Source organism: Rhinolophus sinicus, chromosome 1 (genome assembly GCF_057876585.1).
Source record: "Rhinolophus sinicus isolate RSI-liver-muscle chromosome 1, RSI-T2T, whole genome shotgun sequence".
NCBI lineage: Eukaryota > Metazoa > Chordata > Mammalia > Chiroptera > Rhinolophidae > Rhinolophus > Rhinolophus sinicus.
This window is the reverse complement of record NC_142501.1, coordinates 22508587-22533136: the sequence shown is the minus strand read 5'-3', so window position 1 is coordinate 22533136 and position 24550 is coordinate 22508587. Positions and strand designations below refer to the sequence as shown.

General features: G+C 37.1%; 1 long non-coding RNA gene across 1 annotated transcript in view; it reads left to right on the top strand.

Moving 5' to 3' along the window:
- Positions 1 to 412: 412 nt before the first annotated feature.
- Positions 413 to 24550, top strand: part of LOC141570154 (uncharacterized) — a 28469-nt gene continuing 4331 nt past the window's right edge. Inside the window, exons 1-2 of the long non-coding RNA XR_012494066.1 lie at positions 413 to 491; positions 747 to 898. This is a non-coding gene — a long non-coding RNA (uncharacterized LOC141570154). The remainder of the gene's footprint in view (positions 492 to 746; positions 899 to 24550) is intronic.

Genomic DNA, 24550 nt, shown 5'->3' with positions numbered 1-24550 from the left:
GTAAACTCATTTATGTTCTAGAGTATATATGTTTACATTCAGGATGCTTTGACTACACCCAGAATACACTCAGTCTTTCCTTTAAAATTGGCTGCAATGTTCATCTTGGATGTCAAGGTTTTCTTTCACTCGTTAAGTCTTCCCCGGGTATTCTAATGTTTCATTTCTTCCCAGAAAAATAAGATATTTGCATTAAACTTAGCATTTCAATAACACTAGTGAAAAGTCCTTCTTTATGAGAGATGCAGGATTAGTTCCTCCCATGAGCTCCATTTATTTCTCCTGGGTGATGAGACCTTTGCATTTGACCAAAAAGCACTAGTAAATAAGGAGTTAAACGGAAGGCAGGCTCACTGGTTTGCTGAGATCTGTCAGCGTCTGACTGGCTGGCTACATATCTGTCTCTGGAACAATAGGTACCTGTATTCTGCACGGACTGCTGGGCAGCGCTGACACTCTGGAGAAGGTCTGCCTCTGTCTGCGCTTTCCTGGTGAGAATCCCCAATGACAGCTCCACTTTTCAGTGGAGGGGAAAAAAATATCTGTCTACTCTCTTGATGCAGGACAGAGCTTTGATCATTTTTATTCAGGCTTGTCTTGGCTGGAGGTTTTAGGTTCTTAGTCTCAAGTCAGCAATCTCTCTCTCTCTCTCTCTCTCTCTCTCTCTCTCTCTCTCTCTCTCTCTCTCTCACATACACACACACCTCCTCCCTCTCCATTTCTCTCTCTCTCATTTCCCCTCGTAGGTTCTATGCAGGCAGATGAGTGTCACAGCTGTAACTGAGGCACAGAGCAATAAACATAGTGGAGCCACTTTCCACGATGGTGAGAGGGGCCACCAGAGGTGACAACAATGACAAGGATTCAACTCCAGGACAGTCCTTCTGCCAAGTTTTAGGTAAGAACATATTTATGCCTGGATTCTTGTATTTTTGCATCCGTGTGGCTGAGAGAGACATTGAGTATAAAGCGAGTTTCAGCAGGGAAATCTTTTCGTGAGGCTATCATCTGTGCTGTCACTTGCCTGCAAACCTGTGTTCTCAGGGCTTTGTGTTACTAGAATTGCTGGAGGTGAGGTGTGAACGGGCTGGGTGAAAGGCTGAGCTGCTTTTTATGTCTGTCTGGTGACATTTATCAGGCTGTTGAAATTTATATCTGGAAAAAAAATTCTGTTTGATTATAGTTAGCAATGTTTTGTGCAGCGTACAGCATATGGCCGTGTGGAATACAAGCGATGCTCTTTCATTCTTAATTTGTAATTATTTTTACACTCAACTGTACTGAGGTCAGAGTTTTAAAAATTAATGGGATTCCCTGTGGAGTTCAAATACTAATGTCTATGTGAACTGCCCACAGAAAGATAAGACTATGCTGGTATATTTTTAACATAGATTTAACATACTCCATTTGAAATACATGTATTGTACAGTAGTTAATGAAAGTCTAAGAATTTTGGAGTATTAGTCCTTAAAATATGTTTTTAATGGCCTGGAGAAATTTTGTCAAAATTAGACCGTAGAAAAATGTTTATTTTGTAGGGCGATATTGCTAAAACTTAATAGACATTATTGTTATGACAATGGAGAATACCTTATACTTTCGAGGAAATGACAAATAATGAATGATCCACATGCTCAAAAAATCTGCAAATGTGCTTTCATCATAAGAGATATATAAAAATTCAGGGGATATTTAGGATAAAAAATTGCTGGCATGAACAAAGAAGCAAGTGTGCACATAGATGAGAATTGTTTGTCACCAAAATGATTCCAGGGCATGGATTTAGAAGGTTAAGTGGTTTCTACATTCTCAGAGCCCCTCAAAAGGGGTGAGTCCAGATATTGAAAAATGTACCAGAAACTTTCATTTCCCACAATTTAAAAACATTGTTTATGTTCCCGATACAACACATTGTTTAAATGAGAGGGATTGAAAAGCAGTCTGAGTATACAGTAATCGGGGCTAAAGATGCTTTTTATCCCGAGTTCCCCATTTACAAGACCCATTCTGAGCTTCCTGTGATATATTGTTATGTAAATACTGTGCAGCCAGGGAAAGCAGTACTATGGAGATTCAATTTACTTTGAAAGTTGTTCATTATAGCAGGGATGAATGTTATTTATTTGATGTGATTCAAAGGCTGGAAATGACTTTTTCATTGTGGCGCCTTTTGTAATGGGTGCAGGGTGATCTAATCTTTTTAATTTTGGCTTTCACACCAGTGGAGATGAAAAGAGATCTAAACTCATTTATCGGTTGCTAGGTCCTTCTGGAGACCCAAGTCCTGTTCTTGGTTGCTATGGCCAGTCTGACCTCCTCAGTCTCTGTGGTTTTGGGGACTTAGCTCTAGCTCTCTCTCTCTCTCTCTCTCTCTCTCTCTCTCTCTCTCTCTCTCTCTCTCTCTCTTTCTCTCTGTTTCTCTCTCTCTCTTTTATGAGGAGCATGTACCTTGATTTATGTCCAAAATTGTGGCCGAACGTCTTTGTCTGCATGTGATAAATGGTGCCGAACAATTTATCAGTTCTTACAAGTAAACACGGCTGTCCCACTAAAAATATGTTTTGTTCGGAGTTAATGGTATGGAACAAGACAGCCTCCACAAACAGCTATCTTTTATTGTGGAGGGGCCTCTGAAACTTGGAGCAAAGTGGAGGAAATTGGCATTCATTTTCTTGTGCATTAGCATTTTATTTGTGATTCGGTGATGCAGCTTTAGGTGGATTGAGGATGAGAGGGTAAACCTTCCATTTCCTTACTTTCTCTCCAGTTGGGGCTGCCTAGGAAACAGGTCCTCTCCGAATGCTTGGATTCTGCCGGGGCGCTAAGAAGTCAGGACTAGTTTCTGTGTTGGGGTCGGTCCCGGATTCGCAAGTGCCAAGTGCTAAGGCACAAACAGGCAGATGTGCTGCGGCGCTGTCGCTTTCAGTCTCACGCTGATTCTTTGAGGGAAAGTTGTAGTCAATATCGGAGACTCCCAGGAATGTTCTGCTTGTGTGCTACTTAATGGTCCCTGGACGTCCTTGCATTCTAGAACCTTGTTAGAAAGGAGCCCTGGTGATTAACAGGCTGTGGAGTACACAGCCGTGCTTAGCAGATGAGCCCTCATACAATTTCCCCGTTCGCTTAAAAACTGCTTAATATATGCTGCAGGGAGCATACATTTTGCTAATAAGATGATGGTGACAGAATAGGTATCAGGGAAGGCATTTATTGCTTATAAGCACCACTAGTTTCCTTCCAAGAGAGACTGCAGCTTCGTAGTGTAGTTTTTTTGCTTTTAATAGTAATATGCTAATGACTTTTATTCTAAATCGGCCAGCACGGAAAAGATGGGTTCCATAAGATGGGGCATCCTCCTCGAATTGAAAGGTAAAAATTAAACATGTTTTAAAGTGCCATTTACAAGCCATTGCATCTACTTCTCGCCAGCAGCGTTAGAAAACTGCTTTCTAAATAAAACGATTTAAAATTTAAATCATTCTTTTTAATGTAGAAGGTTTCAGGAAGAGACTATCTTCGGGAATTGTATTGTTAGTCATTTGCTAAAATTGCCTAGCTTTTATTAACAAAATACAACCAGGTACTTTGTTTACTTTCAGCCTTGAAAATAAGCAGATTTTTGTATTTTAGAGAAAATGATCATTTTGGGGATCAATGAAAATGATCTGTATCTATTTTATGTAGATTTTATTCCTAGAACTGGAAACATGAAACAGGATTAGGTGATATGGGCGGTCTCTCTTCTAGCTTAAAAGGTCTCTCTTTTAGCTTAAAAATTCTTCCGTGTACTAGTTTTCTGAAAGAACGCATAAAGATGCCTTTATTAGGGTAATTGCACTTATTCGACTAATGTTTAGCCCTCTTTAGTTGAGCAGCAGTTAAAAGTTCTATGCTCTGTTGTAGAGGTAGTAATTGGGGCTGGAAGTAATTTCCAAAAAATTGATTTTTGAAGGTATTTTTTTAAACTGCTACGTTAGCGCTTTATTAAGACTGGTGTTTTGCAAAGCTCAGTTGTGGCTCCTTAACTTGGATTTCTTACTTCAAGTCTTCTTAAAGGTAATACTTTATGTGAGTGGTGAATTTCACAAGAAGTATTTAATTCTAGGTTTCCGAAGAAGACAACTATTCCCTGGCATGTGGTATGTATCTATGTATGTATATGGACATATTTTAATATAAAATGTCTTATAAATTTCACATTGTGTTTTGCTTTGCTGTTATTTCAAAGGATTTAAGCGAATGTTGGATTGTGCTCAATTTCCTGAAATGATTAAATTCGGTCTCTGAAGAATCTGGGGAAAAGGCCTGTAATGACATTTTGATGACTTTCATTTTAAGGTGTAATAGAAATTGAGTAAAATATTTTAATAGCTATTCTCTCATATCTCATTTCAAATACAGTGTTTTTATTGCTCATTCTAGCTTACAATTTTCGGATGATAATGATGTTGGCTGGTAATTGTTTCTTACATGGAAATCATTTTAGCCTTATGTAAAAGTTATTTTAGAAAGGACTTCATGCATTTATCTCAGCTGAAGCAATTGCATTGACTTCTTGAGATAAAACAGTGAGTTCTTCCAGATTCCTCCTATTTTAATTTGGTACTTCGTTATAAGAATTAGGTATATCTTACAGGGAGGAATATTAAATATGATAGTTTATGGTTTAAAGAGGAAAAACAAAGAGGCATGCAAGTCGGGAAGGCTGAGAAAAACAGAAGGAATAAATACTATTACAAAATTGTGCTTCCAGATGTCATGTATTTTTTTTTTAATTTAAAAATGGGCTAGGAAATCATGCATCTGTATGTAAATATGCAGTTATTATATCTACCTTTATGGAATAGGTAAGTGCAGATATATAAACATAATGTGATTACAGCTAATAATACCAGAAACATCTTTTCACTTCAATTCTTCCAGCTGTAGACACATGTAACGTTAATCACATAGCTTTTAAAGAATCAAATCTTTTGGGAATTAGAGTTGTGACATATTAGATCAATTTATGTTAGTCAAAATGAAATCCTTAAATCAGTTTTTCTGTGCAAGTTACACAAAGCCATTAGCTTCCACACTGTGTTGTTCTCAAAGCTAATTAGAAAAAATTTTAATGCAATTTAACTTGATTGTAATGAATATTTAAAGTTAGGATATAATATTATTGCTGAATTAACACGCCAGCAGTGCAATTCTTTTGTGACAGTAAAATTTAGCTTTAGTATCAGATTGTTCTCCTCTCCTAATCCGTTTCCTAAATTTCCCCAAGTTTGCTTTCTTTTTGTAATTATATTTCTTTCCAAGTACGAGTAGTGTTGCAGAACAATTGGTTACTCTTAATTTCTTTCTCCCTACTATAATTTTGGCTTTTGTCCTTTTGGTGTGCCAATATTCTTATCTGTCACCTAGAAAGTTGTCTTGACTTTGAAGCTATGTGTACGACCTATTTGTTTGAGTTTCTTGGGGAAAAAAACCCAAAACTTGTTTCAGTAGAAATTGTGTATAAAGTACTGAAAGATTTGAGTTGCCCTTGGGTCGCTTTTCAAAGGGTTGATATTAGGATATAGTATTTTTCCCAGTAGTAGCAAGTTGTGTGCATAATTCAATAAAGTCTTTCCGTCAGCTGTCTTAGTTTATATTCCACAAAATAGTTTGCCAAGTGGAAAACCTTAGATTCACAGTGAACATCATCTAGACAATTTAATATGGAGAAAGAAGTGGCAGGGTTGGGGCACCCACTTCAATAGGTAGTGAAGGTGTTACTTAGCACGTTGTCAGGACACATGGTAAAGTTTTATCCACTGTTTTGTGTTTAATCACCTCTGTGATCCAACAGCAGATTTTAATTTGCATTGCCATCAGTAGGACGCTTTTGTTTAAATATCAGAATGATTTAAGAAAATAAGTTACATTAAAAAGCTTAATTATGTACTCTAGCACTCACTAATAATTAATTGGAATATTTAAAAATTGGTTCAGATTTTAAAATGTGAAAACTGTAGTTTGCTTAATGGTGTTTATGTTTTTTTGTTTGTTTGTTTGTTTGTTTTTTAAATCAAGGGTTGGCCTGTGTGGACTCCTAATGACCCAGGTCCTCCTAAAGTTGCTAGACTTTATGATCTATACCACATAGTGAACAGGACCCTTTTACATTCTCAATAGGATCTCTAAGCCATCATTTCTGTTCTTCACGTTGCTTGGCGTCATTTAAGCACATGTACTTGTGATTCCTAAATCCTTGAATTTCCTGTATTTTTCTGACAGTTGAATTCACAGTCCAAATGCAAAGAGTAAAATATACCAAAAGGCTAGGAGTTTCCTTAGAGAAAGGAAAGCAGGATAGCATACTGTGGTCAGTAACATATGGTGTATCATTGTTTATCATGATCTCAAGAGTTTTAACACAGTTTCCTGCAGGCATCCTTGAAAATACTGGATTGTTTTCAGGAAATATTTGAAGAATTCAATTTGCTAGAAATTTGAAACATGGAAATCAAGTAAATTATTATAAAAATGTCTTCACATATGGATTTAGAAAGTATTCATTCATTCATTGATTCATTCATTCGACGAACATTTATTCAGGGCCTGCCCTGCGCTAGACTCTGAATTTAATAGTCACCATTAATTCAGTATTCATTTTTTTGCCTGCTTTTGCAGATTATAGGAGTCTCACCTGTTATTCATACACCATCAGCTAGTCACATCACAGTTCATATCATTTTGGAACTTGTATTTCTCTTGTCTGTTCTTTAAATGGCTTAAAATATATTCTAGGCATATATACTAATGTAGAAGGGTATATTGTTAAACCAGTCAGAGTGCATTTTACGAAATTGTCTTATTGGTATGTATTTTAAACTGCTGTCTAAATGCATCATACCTTTTCCCTCATTATTCAGGCTCACGATGCAGTGGAAACTAAGTTGGTTTCATTGCTTTTACACTACCTTCCAATGCTTCTAAAACTATTTTAAGGAGCCTCTAATTCTATTTATTAATGGCTAACATTTATTTTCTATGTGCCACTCAATGTGCTAACCCCTTTCTCTTTTGTTTTCTAATGTAATCCCTTAAATTACATTATGAGAAAAGTCCTTTCCCTATCCCTGCTTGTGGATGAGGGAACTGAGGCTTTAAGAAGTTAAGTACCTCTCTTGAGGTCACAGAGCTGGTTAGCATCTGAGATGACTTAATACACGGATCTTTCAGGCTCTATTCATTCTTCTGGTCTTTCAACAAATATCGAGCTTCTCTACGTCCTAGGTGTGACATCCTAGGCCTGCTCAAGGTCTTTAGAATAAAGCAGTGGCTATAATAGGCAAGTCTCTGTCCTTAGCTCACGGACACCTTGATACTTGCACTATATTATCCCATTTGCATCTATGGATTCCCCAGAGCCAATAGGAAATTTTCTTTTTTTTAAATTTCAAAACTTTTTTGGACTTCTCACAATTTGGCTTCCTTCTTCCAACTGCATTATTATCTATTTTTAAATAAGAATTTTCTAGACAAGAAGGCTGATCTGCTCATCGCCCCTTCCCACCCCCCCACCCACCCCCCCACCACGGATTTTGCCTTGTGTTTTCTCTGATCATTCCTGCACCTGAAACACCTTTGCCACTGCTTTCTCAACACCTCCCATCCTTCAGTGTCTGGGTCAAGCTCATGGCTTCCACAAAGCCTGTCTTGGAAATGAAATCCTAAAATTCTTTTATCTGCATCAATCAGTTGACACATGGCATCTGCAACGACTAATGTGATTTGAGGCTAGGTAACGTTTCGCCTATTTCCTGTGTGCCGGCTGTTTCAGTGTTTGTAGACGTGCCCAACTGACATGTTGGCAAAGAGTTCAGGGAACTAGTAGTAAAATAAGAGAAAAAAGTAAAACTGGAAGGTTAAGAAGCAAGAGCCCCACTGTCTGGCATGGTGTCTGGCATAGAGTATGCAGTTAATATGCATTTGAGGCTGGGAAGAGGGGAACAAAGAATGGCAATGGGAGGAAAGTGAACAGAGAAAGAAAAAATAATATTCCTAAATTTATAGCCCAAGACCTTCAAAGACCTTTAGATATTTATTTAGGGTCAGAGATCCTATTAAGGATACTGTACATATGGTGTATCATTGTTTATCAGGATCTCAAGGGTTTTAACATGATTTCCTGCAGGCATCATTGAATGTATAGGTATACACAATAATCTTTACTTTGAAATATGTTTTTGCTTTTGGGAATAAATTGTCACTCATCAATATTAATGCATTACATACAAAATGAACTTTCTGGTGTTTCTAAGAAAAAATGCAGTTATGTTACATTGGTATATGTTTTCCATCACTATTTGGGTGTATGGAATAGCTGACTCTAAGTTAGTTTTATTGTTTTATGCTGTATATAGTTCTCTGTCCCTTGGGATATTTTTCAGTATCATAGAAGTTGCAGACCACCCCTCCCCTCAAAAGATCCATTCTCTTAACCATCATAAAGTTTAGTTAACACTTCACGTTGGACTTTTTTTCAATAAAAGCCAAATTCAACATTCAAAATCCTCATGCAAATCTCTTTTTCAATAAGCAGTTCTTGTGGTTAATTTTATTTATGTTTTTACTAAATTGTATTCAAAAGTGTAGCCTTGAAATCTCATAACAAACATGTATACACATACATGTATATATGTATACATATATATGTATATACATACACACATATATACATGTTTGTGTGTATATATGTATGTCTGTGTGTGTATATATGCGTGTGTGTATATATACATACATATATATGTGTGTATATATATATATATATATATATATATATATATATATGTAGATTCTTAAGCCCAGTGCTTAAGATAGGAATTTTACTTTGTAGGAAAATATACAGGGAGATTTCTTAAAACAACTACTATGGAGCTATGTCACTGACTGTGAGAGCCATGACTTGTATCTGTAGATATGAACATAGGGCTTACTTCAAGAAGGTACTACTAATACATAATATATGTAACGTACGAATTTTCATGGCTGGAGCGAGAACAATTGTACCTTGAAGCAGCGAACGTGATAGTCTATGCGTACCCTCTAATTTACATGGGAGTGTTCTGCTGAAGCAGCCCCCTTCCTTGGGAATCTCTACCTTCTAGTTGAGATAAGTGAAGATGAAGTTTTAGCCCTGGGGCTTTGAGCAATGTCCTGCTTTTAAGAAAGAAGGAATATTTCTTCAATCTGTGTTGTTATAGTAGCAGTTGAACAGTCCATGAGAGTTCCAAAAATGAAACTGTGCTCCAAATGCTTATTTCATGCTGTGCTGAAGTCAGTAAAATGCAGAGGATGAGTTTGTCTCCCCTTTAACCCTAACTTCCTATGGTCCTTTCATTTTGACACTAATTTCAGGCGTGAACCTTGGCACTTAACTACAGCGTGTAATTGTTGGTATCTCAGTGCCACCTGGGTGCACAATGGAGAACAATATTTAGCCTCTGTGATTTGCCATAAGAACACACCACATGAAGTTGGAAAGGGAAATATTTAATCAGCCAGTTTTCTCCATACAGTTCCAATCAGTTGGGTCATTTGAAGATTTTATTTTCTCTGGATTTACTGGTTGTTTTGTCACTGCGAAGATAAAACCTTTGGCTCCCTCTCGAATTCATATCCTGTAAATTTGAGGACATTGCATAACAATTTGAATGTACAGACAAAAAGAAGATATTTTAAAATATGCTAAGGTATTAACTCATTTTGGTCAAAAGTTTTTTTTTGTTTGTTTTTTAAAGTCCCTTGAGTACTATGCCGTGTTGGTTGGCTTTGGACTTAATATGTAAAAGGCTGTAAGTGATGCATGAATAATTTCATTCCTTTTTTAGGTACAACTTATGATGATGCTGTTGATCTTTAGAAGAAATTTCTTTTGGTGACATTTACAAAAATAGTTTCACATTAGCAGCTTTCAATTTTAATTTAAAAAAAGAACGAGAATAGTGTAACTTTCAAGTGACTAGGAAGTCACCTGAGGTGTATGTTTACGTAATGGAAACATGAAACATATCTTGCCTCCCATCAAATGTTGTGTTTATATTCAGTTCAGGGAAATAATTTGACAAGTAGGAAAATGACATAAGAATAGAATAATCTGTATAAACGGGCAGCATATCATCTTAAAGACAGATCTATTCTTTTTTTAAGCCTGGTGCTTTCAAAGTGCTAGAAAGATTTAATCCAGTTTAGTTTTCATTTTGCTTTAATCCTTCTATCTCAATGCACTACAATCTATTTCAATTCACCCAATTACTTAATGGATTTCTAATATTTATGAACACTTTAAGCTCATCCAGTCACCTACCTCTGTAATGGCATTATTTTATTTGATTTTTTAGTTGGGTGAAGACAATTGGAAATGTTGGTACACATGGCAAATTCTTTACCACAAAACAAAATCTTTTCAAAAGTTCAGAATTTGTATGTGGTTTGGGGCATTTTAGTTTTTCCATTCCAAGGTGAGTAAAACTTGGTACAGTATATTATATTTCTAAGTAAAATGGTATCTCTTTTACTCAATAAATCATGATGGTTGTCATAAATTTGGGAAGACTTAAAGTCATTTATTTACTCAATTATTCAGTTGGCTTTTTCCTTTAATTACCTTGTCTGACCAATGTTGTTAAAGTCACTGTGGAAGATTTTATAAAAGGAGAAGAAAATGTGATCTTTTCCTCATCAACTTTAGTATAATTGGAGAGAGAAAAACAACTCTAAAGAACTAATTGGATAATATAATAAAATTACTCTTAGCAATAATACTTTAGTACTGTGAGGGGAGAAACTATTTCCTCACGGGTGGAAAGAAGTATTAACAATCAAATATAACTTTTTGGCCTAGAATATTGTTTCAGATTATTTGTTGTGAGAACAGTAATGAGAACTCAGAATAAAGACCAGTTCTTGAAAATGGATTTTACAATTTACAATTGATTTCATCAGCAAAAAGAAGATTTTCATTTCATAAGGAATTAAAAATAATGATCTGAGTTGCATGGTTAGAAATTAATTCAGCAGTACAAAACTTACAAATATCTTCCTTTATTGATGATTTATGATAAAATATGTATGAGTATTGCCTTAATTGTACTTCACGACATTCTTCCAAAATTTGAACACCAATGTAAATTGAAATGCTTTTTGAAATATTTCAACTTCCTTGGTATCTTGAGAAGACAGGCTAACACATTCAACACAATAGAAAACTTCTCAAAGCTGTCTGAGAACATCTCTGAATGTGTAAAGCCCTGCCCATAGTTTCACTCTCTGGCAGAAATATTACACCATTCACCCAGGTGGATGAAAACATTGTTCCAAATAAAACCCAACATTAAGCAAAAAGCTTTGGGATTGGTTTAATTCTGTTTCCACCTCAAATATATCTCAAATATAAAATGTTAAGATTTTAAGGAAAAACAACTTTGTATGCATTTTATCATTTCCAAAGCCAAAGATTAGCCAGCCAAAAAATTTTAAAACTTTACGTAAAGCCTTGACATTTTTGCTCTTAGTTACATTAAGAACTGTGTGCTGAAAAGACCAGTAATCAATTATTCTCTTATTTTATATTAGGGAGTTTGAATTTTGTAGACATAGAAAGAAAGAAGAGTGTTGGCTAATTTTTGGCCATTTTCCTCTTTCTCTGCTCAGGGAAGGGAAGAATTGGATAGAAAAATGCAAACCTCATTCTTACCAGACATCACCTATGACATCTACTAAGCGAGGGTGGACAGATGTCCTATTATTAAGGGGCCAGGGGGAGGGAATAGCAAGGAACTAATTCTCCTGTATATCCTATTATGTGAATGGACTTATACTAGACACATCATGGGGAGAATCAGATGGAAGGACACATAATAAACCCCACTTGTAGAAGAGATGGCAGCATTTTCTCTAGAATGTGGCCACTCTTGAATCTCAGTGTCTTTGGGTAGCAGGATTCACCATACACCGTTCTAAATCAATGATAGCAGAGACACTACACACTTTCTCCCTGTGACTTGTGAAAGCCTTTGGTGTCCCCAAGTAAGGAACCCCTCTCACTGCTGTCTGCTTTGAGTTGCATTTCATTTTGATAGCCATTTGCAATAGGCACTTTTGAACTCCATGCAAAATAAAAGATATGGCTGAGAAATTTTGTAATGGGATTTCTCGCTATGCCCACTACCCCGTGTGTGATCTGAAACATGAAGATTAGAGACTTAGAGGAATTCTCTCTAGTTTATCTCTAAAACTATACATGTAGGCTCACATCATTTGAAGAAAACTGAAACAAATCCAAAAAACTTTTTTTTGAGAATGTCAAAATACATTGGGGAATATGGCAGTTGGTTAAATTTGTGAATCAGAAGAGATAAAAGAAAACATTTAGAAGAAGAGAGATCAAGTTGTTGAATTACAGATTGACCTAATCTCAGTTTCACTTTCACTTGCTAGATCATGATGTCCATTGTCTTCTTCAAATTTCATTTTAATGACTCACCTCTAAAAGTAAATAAGTTTTAGTGTGGGCATCCTTACCTTGTTCGTTCTTTCGGGGGATGGCACACCTCTTTGGTACATCTCTAGCATGCTTATTCATAACAATTTAACTTTGGCATAACTTGCTCATTTTCGGGCTGGTCTTTCCCCCAATAAAGTATCCAAAGTATTTTGATTAATGGTATTTCTGATGGCAAATATAACCTCTTATGCTTTATCTTGAAATATTTCAACGTGAAGTCGAAATTATAGAGCTACTTCAATGTCCAGGAGCAGAGAGCCTTTTTCTTGTACTTTGGTGAATCCATACCTACCCAGTCAGTAATCAACGAGTATCAGCTTTTCAGGTTCATGTTCACTTTTTAGGCTATATTGAGTAGTCACGGTTTCAGTTATTTTTACATTTGATTTTAGTGCCCTGTTATTTGAAGGCCTTGAATGTTTTTTGAAAGTCTGATGTACTAATATTTGAGCACACACTTTGTAGACATGGTTCTAGAACGCAGGCAACCTTAAATGAGCATTGGGTTGGTGTTTGCAGAATCTTTTCAGCTGATGCCTCCTTTTCTTATTTACTTTGGGGCTTTAAGTTAAGCAGCAGACCTTGAGACCTGCGGGGTATAGTCTTTGAAATCAAACCAAATTACATTCAAATCCCAGACCTGCTATTATCTTGGACCAATTGTCTAGCATCTTTGAAACACAGTTTCTTTCTCTGTAAGAAAAAGATAGTAATACCCACCTTGTTAACATTTCTTGGACATTTCCCACATGCCAGGCATCATACCCACATGAGCTCTAAAGCAAGTACTATTATTATCCACAGTTTACAAATTACGATACTGAGCCTTAAAGAGGAAGTAAACAAAAAACAAAAAAACACCACCCAAAGCACACATAGTTCTTACTTAAGTCGTGGGGCTTTTTGTTGGTTCTTTTATTCCCATAGAATTTGTTTTTAGGAAAGTACTTGCAGGGTCAAAAGGTATGTACATGCTAAATTTAGTTTCCAAAAGGTCATTTAGTTTTAAACCCTTGGCTATAAGAAGGAGTATTAAAGCTATGATTTATATTTCACCATGTTGCTGCATTGCAGACTGGTACTATTTGAGAGTGTGCTTTGTAAGTGGCCGTGGAGAGCCATATGCTCTGAGAGCTGCTTTATGCTTTTCTTCTTGAAGATGGTGATGGTACTCTCATCTTGATGAGCACAACTTTTCAGTAAAGATTCTGGATAAATGGCTGTTGCATGGAGTTGAATGCTAGTCTACAAGGCAATTGTAATGCTTTAGATGAAGAGTGGATGCCATTTTCAGAAGAGCTTGACATTCTCAGGGAGGAGTTTATAACCTTAAAGAATTTTATATTTGTGATTTGTATGACTTTTGGTAAAGAAAAAAAAGACGAGAATCATTTACTAGAAATTTAAAACTTTAATCTATTGTAACTTCATCTGCTGTCCATTCTCCATTTGGAAGACTAACTTCAGATCTTCTCCTACTTCATCTGCAGCCTCTTGAAGTCTGTGGGAACCCCAAGTGGGTATAGAAACACGGAAATAGCACAGTCCCATTGGTTAAGAATAACATGTCAGTTTTCTTTCTTGATTTTGTGTGCTCTCTGGAGCTCACCCATGCGTGATGTTCTAGTTGACTTCAAAGGCAAGTCTGCAGTTGCATTAGCGCCACAGGACAGGGAGCAAGGTAAGAAACAAGCTTAGTGCTTTCAGGACCCACTGGGGAGCTGATAGAGCCAAGCTATGTGGTTACCAAGACCTGTTCATTCATGTCCTCATGGAAGAACAGGAACATTTGCATAATACTTCCAATTTTATTGTCACTATGAAAATAATTTTTAAGATGATAACTGGACAGTACTTTAAAAGGTTCATTGGTAGCTATGTAATTCCTGCACTTGGGGAGTTTAAAGCCTAATAAAGGAGATACAGATATAATAAATTTGGAGTGAGAAAATACCACTGAAGTCAGGAAGGCATGATGCAAATCATAGGGTAATTTTAAGTATTCAGAAAAAAAAGGGTGGGGTAAAGAATGGTGTGTGCTTGAGAAGTTTCAACTAAGGGGTGTTTGCTTTCCAATATTGCGAGCAAAGTTAAACATCTTACAGAAAGCCGGAGCCAGGCATTGCTGAGGGAAGGAAGGGAGAAGACTGAGTGAGCGGAAGTCATCATTATAAACCTGGGGCACGCTTTGAGAGGAGGCTTGGTGATGAAAGAAGAATGGTTGAATTATGTGGGCATTGAGATGCCTTGCCAGAGAAGAATATGGCATACTCAAAAGGGTTAAAAGACAAAGCAGATAGGGCAGGGTGAGATATCCCCCTGAACTGTGAAGATAGGAGAGCCTACAAAATAACATGTCAACGTGGAAACCTAAGGAGGAAGTGGAAGGAATGAAGTCCATGGAAAAGTAGGGAAACAATCTTAGCATTTCTGAGTATTGACAATTGGCTTATTTATGAAATCTGAAAGCCATATAAAGGCAGAAATCAGAGGGCCAGATAAAAGAAGCCACAGTAATCCAAGTGAGTGATTTCTAGATCCTGGACTGAAACTGTGGCTGTGATGTAAAAAAGGTGGTAAATTGACTAGTTGTGAAGGAAATAATCAAACAAAATAACATCAACAAAATTCAGCAGTATAGAAGGAGAGTTCAGAAACAGTAAAGGATAGAAATGAATTAAAAATTGCTTGAAGATTTTGCTTCTTTGGTGGAAAAATTATAGGTAGAGCAAGACTCAGTGAGGGTATATAGGAAATCCTAGAAGGACCAAACATGGCATGTTTTTCCTTATGTCTCTGTAATGAAGAAGAAAGAGAATGAGGTTATTTCTTTGCACTTTGATTTATTTCATTTTATTTCCAGGATCACAAAGTATATGTTAGTTATAGTTACATAAAGCTAAAAAGCACTTTTTAGTGTCCTAACTCTCCCCCCTGCCCCACCACACACACCAGAGTTCTCTGAGATCATTTCATTCCATGTTGTCTAGGGAGACACTACAGAGAGAAACTGCTGTCTGTGTGGTAAGCAGAGCCATATACTATGTTTTACTGCACCTCAGATTGTCACAACTGTGGTTATGTTCTTCCAGTGAATCGAGCGGAAACAGAAATGAATCATTTGTCTCCAGAAATTATCGTTCTGACTTTGCTTTTGGAGACACTGGCATGTGTACTATGGCTGGAACAATCCTGCTTTGATTTGTCATCAAACACCTGGTATTGGACTTTGAAAGGGAAGAAAAATATTGTGTGATTCAAATGAGCTTTTGATTTGAAAAAAGAAAAGACTGTGTGTATAGCTATCTTTTCTACTTATGACCAGTAGGCATTTCTCAAGATATATGCAATAATTTTATGACTTTGGAACTGCTCAATATTTGCTTCAATATCCACAAAATGTAGTTTGATGTAATGTTCTACATCTTAGAAAATGTAGCTGCAGTTTCAATCTTGTTTTTTCCTTTAGCTAGAAATTCTAGAAGAGGAAACCATCAAAGGGAAGCACTTTATTTCAAAGTTATAATGAAAGCAGAACTTGGAGAAGGGACTAGTTTAAGGTCACAGGGCTAGGTAGTGACAGAGCCAGGAAAATCTCAAATCTGTACATATCCAACCTCTTTTAACTGTGCTGTGCCGTCCCTTCCTAGTGTAGGAGATTCTAAACTGTAGAAAACCCACTGCACATATAATTGCCAGCTTCCAGTAAATCAGATCTCAGGTTTGATGTCTCGTAATGTGCCTCCACATCTATTGTAAAAGCATTATTATAAGATAAAGTATAAGCACTCTGGTAACGACCAACAGGACTTATATAGGAGTTGAAGAGATTTTTAAAAGACAGTAATTATTTAAGAAAAAAGCTATCCTGTCTCTGATTTCCACAGATATAATAAGAAAGTTATGAATCTAACTCTGTCATATTCCATGTTTCCTTGCTAAAGAACCAACCTGGCTAGGACCAGGGCAAAGTGCCCATAAAGTTTGCCAAATGTGAATGTGGTAGAACAACAGAAATGAAAAATGGGAAAGGAATGGTGGAACAGCCACCGATGGAGCCATAGCAGAGTTGGCTATGGTCTGGGCTGGCACTCAGGCACAGATGGCCATCTGTTCCAGTGGATGTCCCTGTGTTGCTCCTGTCCTAAAACTCCTGTCCCTTGTTCTGGTCCCAGCCGATCTCTCTCTTCCCCATCTCATTCAAACCTCTTGAAAATTTGATCTACATGCACTTTGCTTATTTCCTTGTCTCCACTTTACAATTCCCAGCTTATGGCACCTGCTTTCAGTTCACAACTGAACTGATGGTTCTTGAATTGAGGGCGTTGGGGTGTTTCCTGTATCTCTCTGCACATTTGGCCCCATTGATCACTCCTTTCTTCTTAAAGTTCTCTGCTCCCCAGGCTTCCCTGGCACAATACTCACCAGATCATCCTCTAATCATTCCTTCTCTGTCTCTTTTATCACCTTTTCTTCCTCCTCCCCAGGGCTTCTACTCAGCCCATTGCTCTTCTCACCTCCACACTCTCCTTCTGAACTCTCATCCGCTGTCATGATTTACAGTTACTCATAAACTTTATATGTAGAACAAATCCTCTTTCTGCAAATCTGACTTCAATATCCAACTGCCTGTCATGTCTACTGAGTACCCTTCAACCCGACACGTGTAAACCAACCTCCCCTTAACCTGGCTTCTCCATCTGTGCTCTCTATGTCATTTTGTGAATCCACTGGCCAGTCATTCACCCAAATTATTAGATCGGTGCAAAAGTAATTGCGGTTTAAAAGGTTAAAAATAATTGCAAAAACTGTAATTATCTTTGCACAAACCTAATAGAACTCTAAGGGTCATTTTGGGCTTCTCTTATCCTACTTTTGTTGTTTTCCACATCAGTCCCATTACCAGGACCTGCTAATCTTCCATCCTAAATACTTCTTGAACCAATCTATAATGCCCATGATTACTGCCACTATTATAGTTCAGAACTTCTGCCAGACACTGATTTATCTCTTATTTGGGCGTCTGCACCACAGAAATAATCTTTCTGCTACCAGCCTTGTCACTGTCAAATACACACCGTACATACAACCCAGAGTAAACCTGCCTTGCAAGCTTAAAACCCTCTTGTAAAAAAAAAAGAAAGAAAGAAAGAAAGAAAGAAAGAAAGAAGAAAACAATTAAAAAAACAACAACCCCTTTTTGTTTTCCCACCCTGCTGGATAAAATTCAAAATAGTCCCAACTTAAATTCTAGCCTTAAATATGCTAGCTACTTCCTGCCTCTCTCTGATTTTATCCCTAACTACTTCCTGTTTTAAGCTGCGCTTTCCAACAATACATGGCAGCTGGGAATTGTGCATATATACCGTATCATGTCTTTGCTTTTATCTCTCCTTTGCCTCTAAATCATTCCCCCTTCTCTTCCCTGGCTCGCTTCTAATCTTCCCTAGGTCAGTCAACACAAGCGTATCACCTCCTCCATGAACCTTTCCTTTATATATTTCCACATCCCAACTATCCTTATCAAACCCTGTGCTTATTCCTGTAATTGCATTAACTATAGACTGCTCTAATTTGTATGAGAACTTAGTACAGAACAGAAAAGATCTTTGTCAGTTCCACCGCTGACGACTGAGTCAGGAAACTGTTCATTTAAGGAGATAGATAGATACATTAATAGATATCGATATCTATCTATAGCCTTTGGCTTTAATTCAATTTTACCTTTCATTCCTTCTGAACAGTAACTCAGTCACAAATATACAAGTATCTTTATTTTACTTTCTCCCCCAACATCTATACTTTATACTTTACCCAACAAAGGAGCTGAAATTCAAAAAAGACTAAGTGATTGGATTGCACCATAATTACACCATAATTAGTTTAGAAGCATCACAAGAATCTGTTTTCTCAATTTCCAGATCAATCCTCTTAGGATAATATTTTATGACATTATTTCTCTCTGATTTTTAAAATTAAAGGTATATTGGACGTGATATATATTCAGTCACATGCCTAAAACATGGCTTTTCCAGGGTGGTCAGTTACCATGCCAGAGAAAAGATTTTTAACGCATTATTTATCATATATATATATATATATATATATATATATATATATATATATATATATATATTTCATACCAAGAAGTAGCACACTGAACTTTGCTGTCCTCAAAAATACTTCAATGCTCTTTTCTCAGAAAGAAGAGTGAGGTTTATTTTTTGTTAATAAAATGCCAAATAAGCCCAGCCAACTTGCCTCACATAATTATTTTGGAGCATCTTTGGCAGTAGGCTACACAGTATCACCCTCCATGCAAATATTTTGCAAAAACTTAGCTTAAGCAATTTTTTTTTGGCGGGAGGGCAAATTCTTTCCAGGATAAAATTGGGAATTCAGGAATTGGGGCAGTTCTCACATTACGAACATTCCCAAAGACTGGTTAAATAAACTCCATTATTATCCTAATCATTCAGTTCAAGCCTTTCTTCCTACCACCAACACACACACCAACACTTCAGCACCTGGCCCGGATGGGTGTGCAGGAAGTAGCAAAGTTCAGAATAAAAACCATTACTTGTAGAGTCACTCCATTTCTAATTTATATTCCCGCTACCTATGTTTCACAATACTATTTATTCACTATCTCTTTTTGTTCTTCCTGGTATCAAAGAGAGAACAAACACACATTCCTTAAGAAGTCACTCTTAGAATATCCTACAGAAATAGATTTCCAAAAGGAACACACCAAAATGGAAAATAGGCAAATAGGCTCATTCTGTTTTTTTAAGTATATCATCCAATTTTAATTAACATATTCTCTATTGTGTCTGTTCACCTCTTCTGTTGTAGCTCAAAAGCAGTCTAAGATAAAACATAGATCAGCATGACCGTGTTCTATTGAAACTTTATTTACACAAATAGGCGGCAGGCTGGATTTGTCCCACTGGTCATAGTCAGCCAACTCCCCATTTAACTCATTACTTTTACTAGTAACTCTTGATTTTTAAAGTGGTGTACATAAAGATTAATGCTCCCATAGTGAGTAAAAGTTTAGGTTAAATCAAAGGCAAATGCATGAGTTCTTCAAAAGGTAGAAAATATGAATAATGTTTAAGATCTTTTCATATTTGAAGTTACTGCTTGTACAATTGTTTCTTGAGACGAGTGAGTAGATGATGACTCATCTTATGCTCTTACCCTGACCAAACTGCCTGGTTCATGCAGAGACATATTTTTGAACAAACAGGAAGGACCCTGTACACCAACAGATAAGTCTATTACACCGTGGACACAATATCAGACCCAATTTTTAAGATTCTTAGTTCCCTGTGCTCTGTTATTTTAAAGGATCCCAGATTAGCTGCACTGATATTGGGATAAAGATCGGTGCCTTGGACAGCGGGGAAAGCGGTGCGTGCTCCCACCTGAGCCCATGTTCTGAAACTGCTGCCTGTGGGGGTTTTATATGGTAAGCAGGTATGGATAGGTTTTTCATATGTAGGGTGCGATTTTTTTCTCTAGTGCTTTAAAACTGTCCTATTAAAAACACGAAGGATAACCCTCAGCTGTGACTGTGGGCTAAGGAGCAGGATGGATTTACTAATATTTTCGACTCCTTAGATTTGAGGTTATCGTAGGCATCGTTTTCTGGATGAAGCTTTGGAGGTACTTGTGATGGGTCAGTGGCCATATGCCAGAAAAGGTGCTCTCGATGTAAATTAAAAAGTACCTTTTCTATAGAGCTGTGTGACCAACAAAGGACGCCCTGTAATTACCTTCAATATTCCCTGAATATAGGTGTCGTAACTTATGTTTCTTATCTTTTAAAATGAATTGCAAAAGTAATAGCAATCCTACTGAAATTTAAAGAGTCCCCACCTCCTCCCCCTCCCTTCCCATTTCTATTTCCATTCCCACATAGAACATCTGTTACCAGATTGATCCTTGTCTTTGTATACATCTTCTACACATGTACTTGGCTCTGTGTGTGTGAAACCTGACTGAGACCAGAGAGAGAGGAGAGAGGAGAGAGGAGAGAGAGAGAGAGAGAGAGAGAGAGAGAGAGAGAGAGAGGGAGAGAGAGAGAGAGAGATCCTCCTTCCATGCTAGCAGATGTAAATCTCCCTCATTCATTTAAAGTACTACTCATTATATAACCACTTTATACTTTTGTCCCCTCCCCACTTTAAGCACTGCATTGTGCTTATAGAAATACATATTCCAAAGATGTTTGTATTTGTTAATTAAGGAGATGAAAACAGCCTTTCCCATGGTGGGGAAATGAATATCTACTTTTATTAATCTAGTTTTACTTTTAGTTGGTTAACAAATGATTGTTGATAACCTGGTCGAGTTCTGTAGCACTCTGCCAAATGTATCCTTGGTTCTTACTGCGGCATAATTTTTGTATAACTCTGTGTGTTTGTAATTATGAAACCATAAGGGCCCATGTATGCACATACACATACACAGATTTATTTATTTCAAAGAGACAATTCAGATGGCCAGGCTCAGACTGGAGATCATTATGACATGTATCTGCCTTTTGTGACAATGGCATCCTAGCAGATATAGTAGTCTCATGTTGAGCTTTCAGAATATTCTACCATTCTACAATAATTACAACACACTTTTAGTCATATTAACAAAGAGCATCTTTAACCTTCTATGTGCAGAAAACTTTGTACCTTACTATTCAGAGACAGCTATTTTAAAAATTTCCAAATTCACTGGCAGCTCTATTCTCTGCATGATCTTTCCATCTATTCCAACTGTGTCAAACTGTGACAAAAACAGAGGAAAACAAGAATAGACTATACATGTCACTCATGTTGGCTGAGAGATAAGCTGAGAAAGCAAGAATTGGATGATAGAGGAATAAATGTACTATCATTTGAAAAAGAACTCTTCTTTCAAGCTATATATAACATATCCATTGCGAACTGAGTATGACTATTAATAGTAATAATTATAGCAACACTTTAGATTTCTCTAGTGCCATATGTTACAAAGTCTTCCTCAAATTTTAGTTCATTTCATCCTTTTTGACAGTCCCATCAATTAGTGAGGACGGAGCTTACTATTTCCTCCCTATTTCCCACCTCTGCAGCTCTTTCCAAACCTGGAGTGTCAGAACCGGACAAGGAGAACTCCCAGCCTTGAGTACCACCCAAAAGTCATTATGTTTGGGCATCATACTTGGTGCTATGTTAGAATATGGAATTTTCTGCTGTGCCTACCATCCCCTCAGAGAGAATACAAATCACTGAAAAGCACAGGTCAGATAACTTAGAATTATTGAGGTGATACGACATTTTTGAAATAGAGACGTGTGACTGTATTAAAAATACATGCATGGACTAATTCCTAAAATTTATTCTCAGTTACATCATGGAGTCATTTGGATTCCATCCATTTTTCTAGTAAATTAGCCGCTGATAATCATAATTACGACCTGTAAGTACGATAAGACAATGAAATGCTTCCTGAATTATTAAGAAGTGTCTACTCATTTATGTCTACTCTGTATTTAGTTCTAAGTATTTTACTGTATTATCATTCATTGGAAATTGGTCACCTTTATAGATGATATATACATAAGATTAAATTTCAGTAATGGCAATTTTTCTTTAGAAGAAATTCCCTATTCCAAGTGCTGAATGAACATTATACTGTGCATGGGTTTTTCTCCCCGCTGGATTTCTGTGTGGTATCCAAGGTCTTGCCTTTATTGTTCATTAGCCATAGGTCGTTATTTGAGAAAAATTATGCCAAGCATTTGTATGATGCTTTATTATGAACCAATGCTTTCATTGTCAACATACATTGTCCAATTTATTATATAAGCCTCAAAAGATATTATTACCAGCATTTTCTAAAATAAGCCTCAGGGAGCGTAAGTGGCTCAAAGCCACATGGCTAATAAGTGATAGAGAAGAAACCCCATTCCATCTGTCCAAGTCAAGAACTTTTTCCATCAAGTGACAGCCATCTCAGAAACTTGTCCCCCAGACTTTGTGTCAGGAGGTTTCAGAGGTCCTTGGGCTTCTTCACTTGTAAGTCCATCTGGCGGAGTTTCTTTCTAGAGCTTGCAGAGGAGCAAATACCAACCAACAAATCAGAGATTCAGAAAGTGTGTTGCCATCCTGATTATAAGTGAACATGGATAATGTCCCCAATATCAGATTGCATTCCATCCACCGGGAGAGGTGCATAGAATGCATCGTTTTGTAGAGAGATGACTTTATTTATCCTACAATACAGCCAAGACTGTGAGAGAGCAGGACCCTTTGTAATAGCTTTTTACCGTATTTGAGAATAGTAGGCTTTGAAAGGAACTATAGGTGTGGGCATTTTCCATCTACCTTGGATACAAAACAGATTTTCTGCCTTTGATGAAAAGAACAGGCAGTGCCCATTCTCAGAAGAGAGTGTGAAATGAAAGAGAGCTCTGAACGCAAGGTTTTATCATCACCTCTAGCTTTAGTTACATTCTAACCAGAAACCTGTTTTTAAACAAGCTGCCCTGATATTAATAAGTGACATAGAAAAGTCACTGCCTAGAATATGCTCATATGAAAAGGGGCACAAGAAGGTGAGGGACACCTCCAAGGAAGAAGAGCCTTTGCCATTAATAATTATCTGTAAGGAACAAACAGTGCCCGAAAAGTCAGGCTGGATTCACAGAAATAGAAATTGAAAACACTAGGGCAAGCCTCTGCTTTTTCATGAGATATTGCTGATGCTGAATGCTAACTTCCCACTAGAATAAAGCTGACAACAAAGCCATCCAGCACTCATCCATTCTGGAATATTAAAGAGAAATGTCTCCTATATTTATTAAGCCCCTTATAATTATTTCTGATATGTCACATATACTGAGGACAGAGAGAACAGCAGAAAATTGGGAGAACATTTTTTTAATGTGGAGTCCAGTCTTCAAAGAATTGAATGAGTGGCCCTAGAAATAATCATGCTTTACGTATGACACTGCCATTTACAAAACCAAGAGAAAAGGTTGAAAGGAATGCTGTCAACATTCTGGGACGAGCGTAATTTTGAACAATCAGGCATAATGGCACGATCAAGCTTGATGTCATGCGACACAACCAGTAATGCTGTGAAATTATGAAACTTGCGAACAAAAGGGAATGAGAAATGGGTAATGGAGGAATGGTGGTAAGACTATGGGAAGGTTGAGATTCCAGTTCTGTCCCCTCTGACATTACTGATATGCAAATTGTTTCATTTTGTCGACAACAGCAGTGATGAAACAACCAAGGTTTCCTACGAAAGGCATTTCCAGTTTCACCACAGAAGAAAATAAATTTTGCATTTGGAGCATCTGAGAGTATCTGAAGTGTTGCCTCATTAAAATTTATGATCAGAATTAATTCACATTCTTTTTGTTAAGAACCAAGTCACCTGGGTTGAATTTGTGAGGGGAATTATAAAGAAAGGATAATGACAAATGACAGCAGGTTTGCGGAGTGGCCAGTGAGGACCACTCATACATCTGATCTTTTTCTTTTTCTTTCTTTTTTTTTTTACTTTCCATTTGGTGTTTGGAGATTATTTGGTATTGAGGAGCCAAAGGCATTTGTTGGCACTTATATAGGATACGAAATAAGTATAATTCTTTTTTAAATCACTCAGGTTAAAGGATGTAAGCAGCCTTAAGTGAGACACAAACATGTGGCAATGAGAAAAAATAAGACTGCCATAAGAAAATAAGAACATTGCTTGTCAGGACAGTTTTGTGCCTGGCACTGTGCTCAGTGGACTTAACGGTACTTGCAGGTAGAAAGCCTGCGCATGGGCTAACTTTCCCACAATGTTGATGAAACGGCCCATTTCTTTTGCTACAATGGCTCATCATCTCAAGTAAGAAACCAGATATGCTGTCTGGGTTCTCACGGGCCCTGTTCTCCACATCTTCTTGGTTGAACAGGGGCCGTGAGAACCCGTACAGCATCTCCTCTTCATGACTCTTATCGTCTGGGTAGG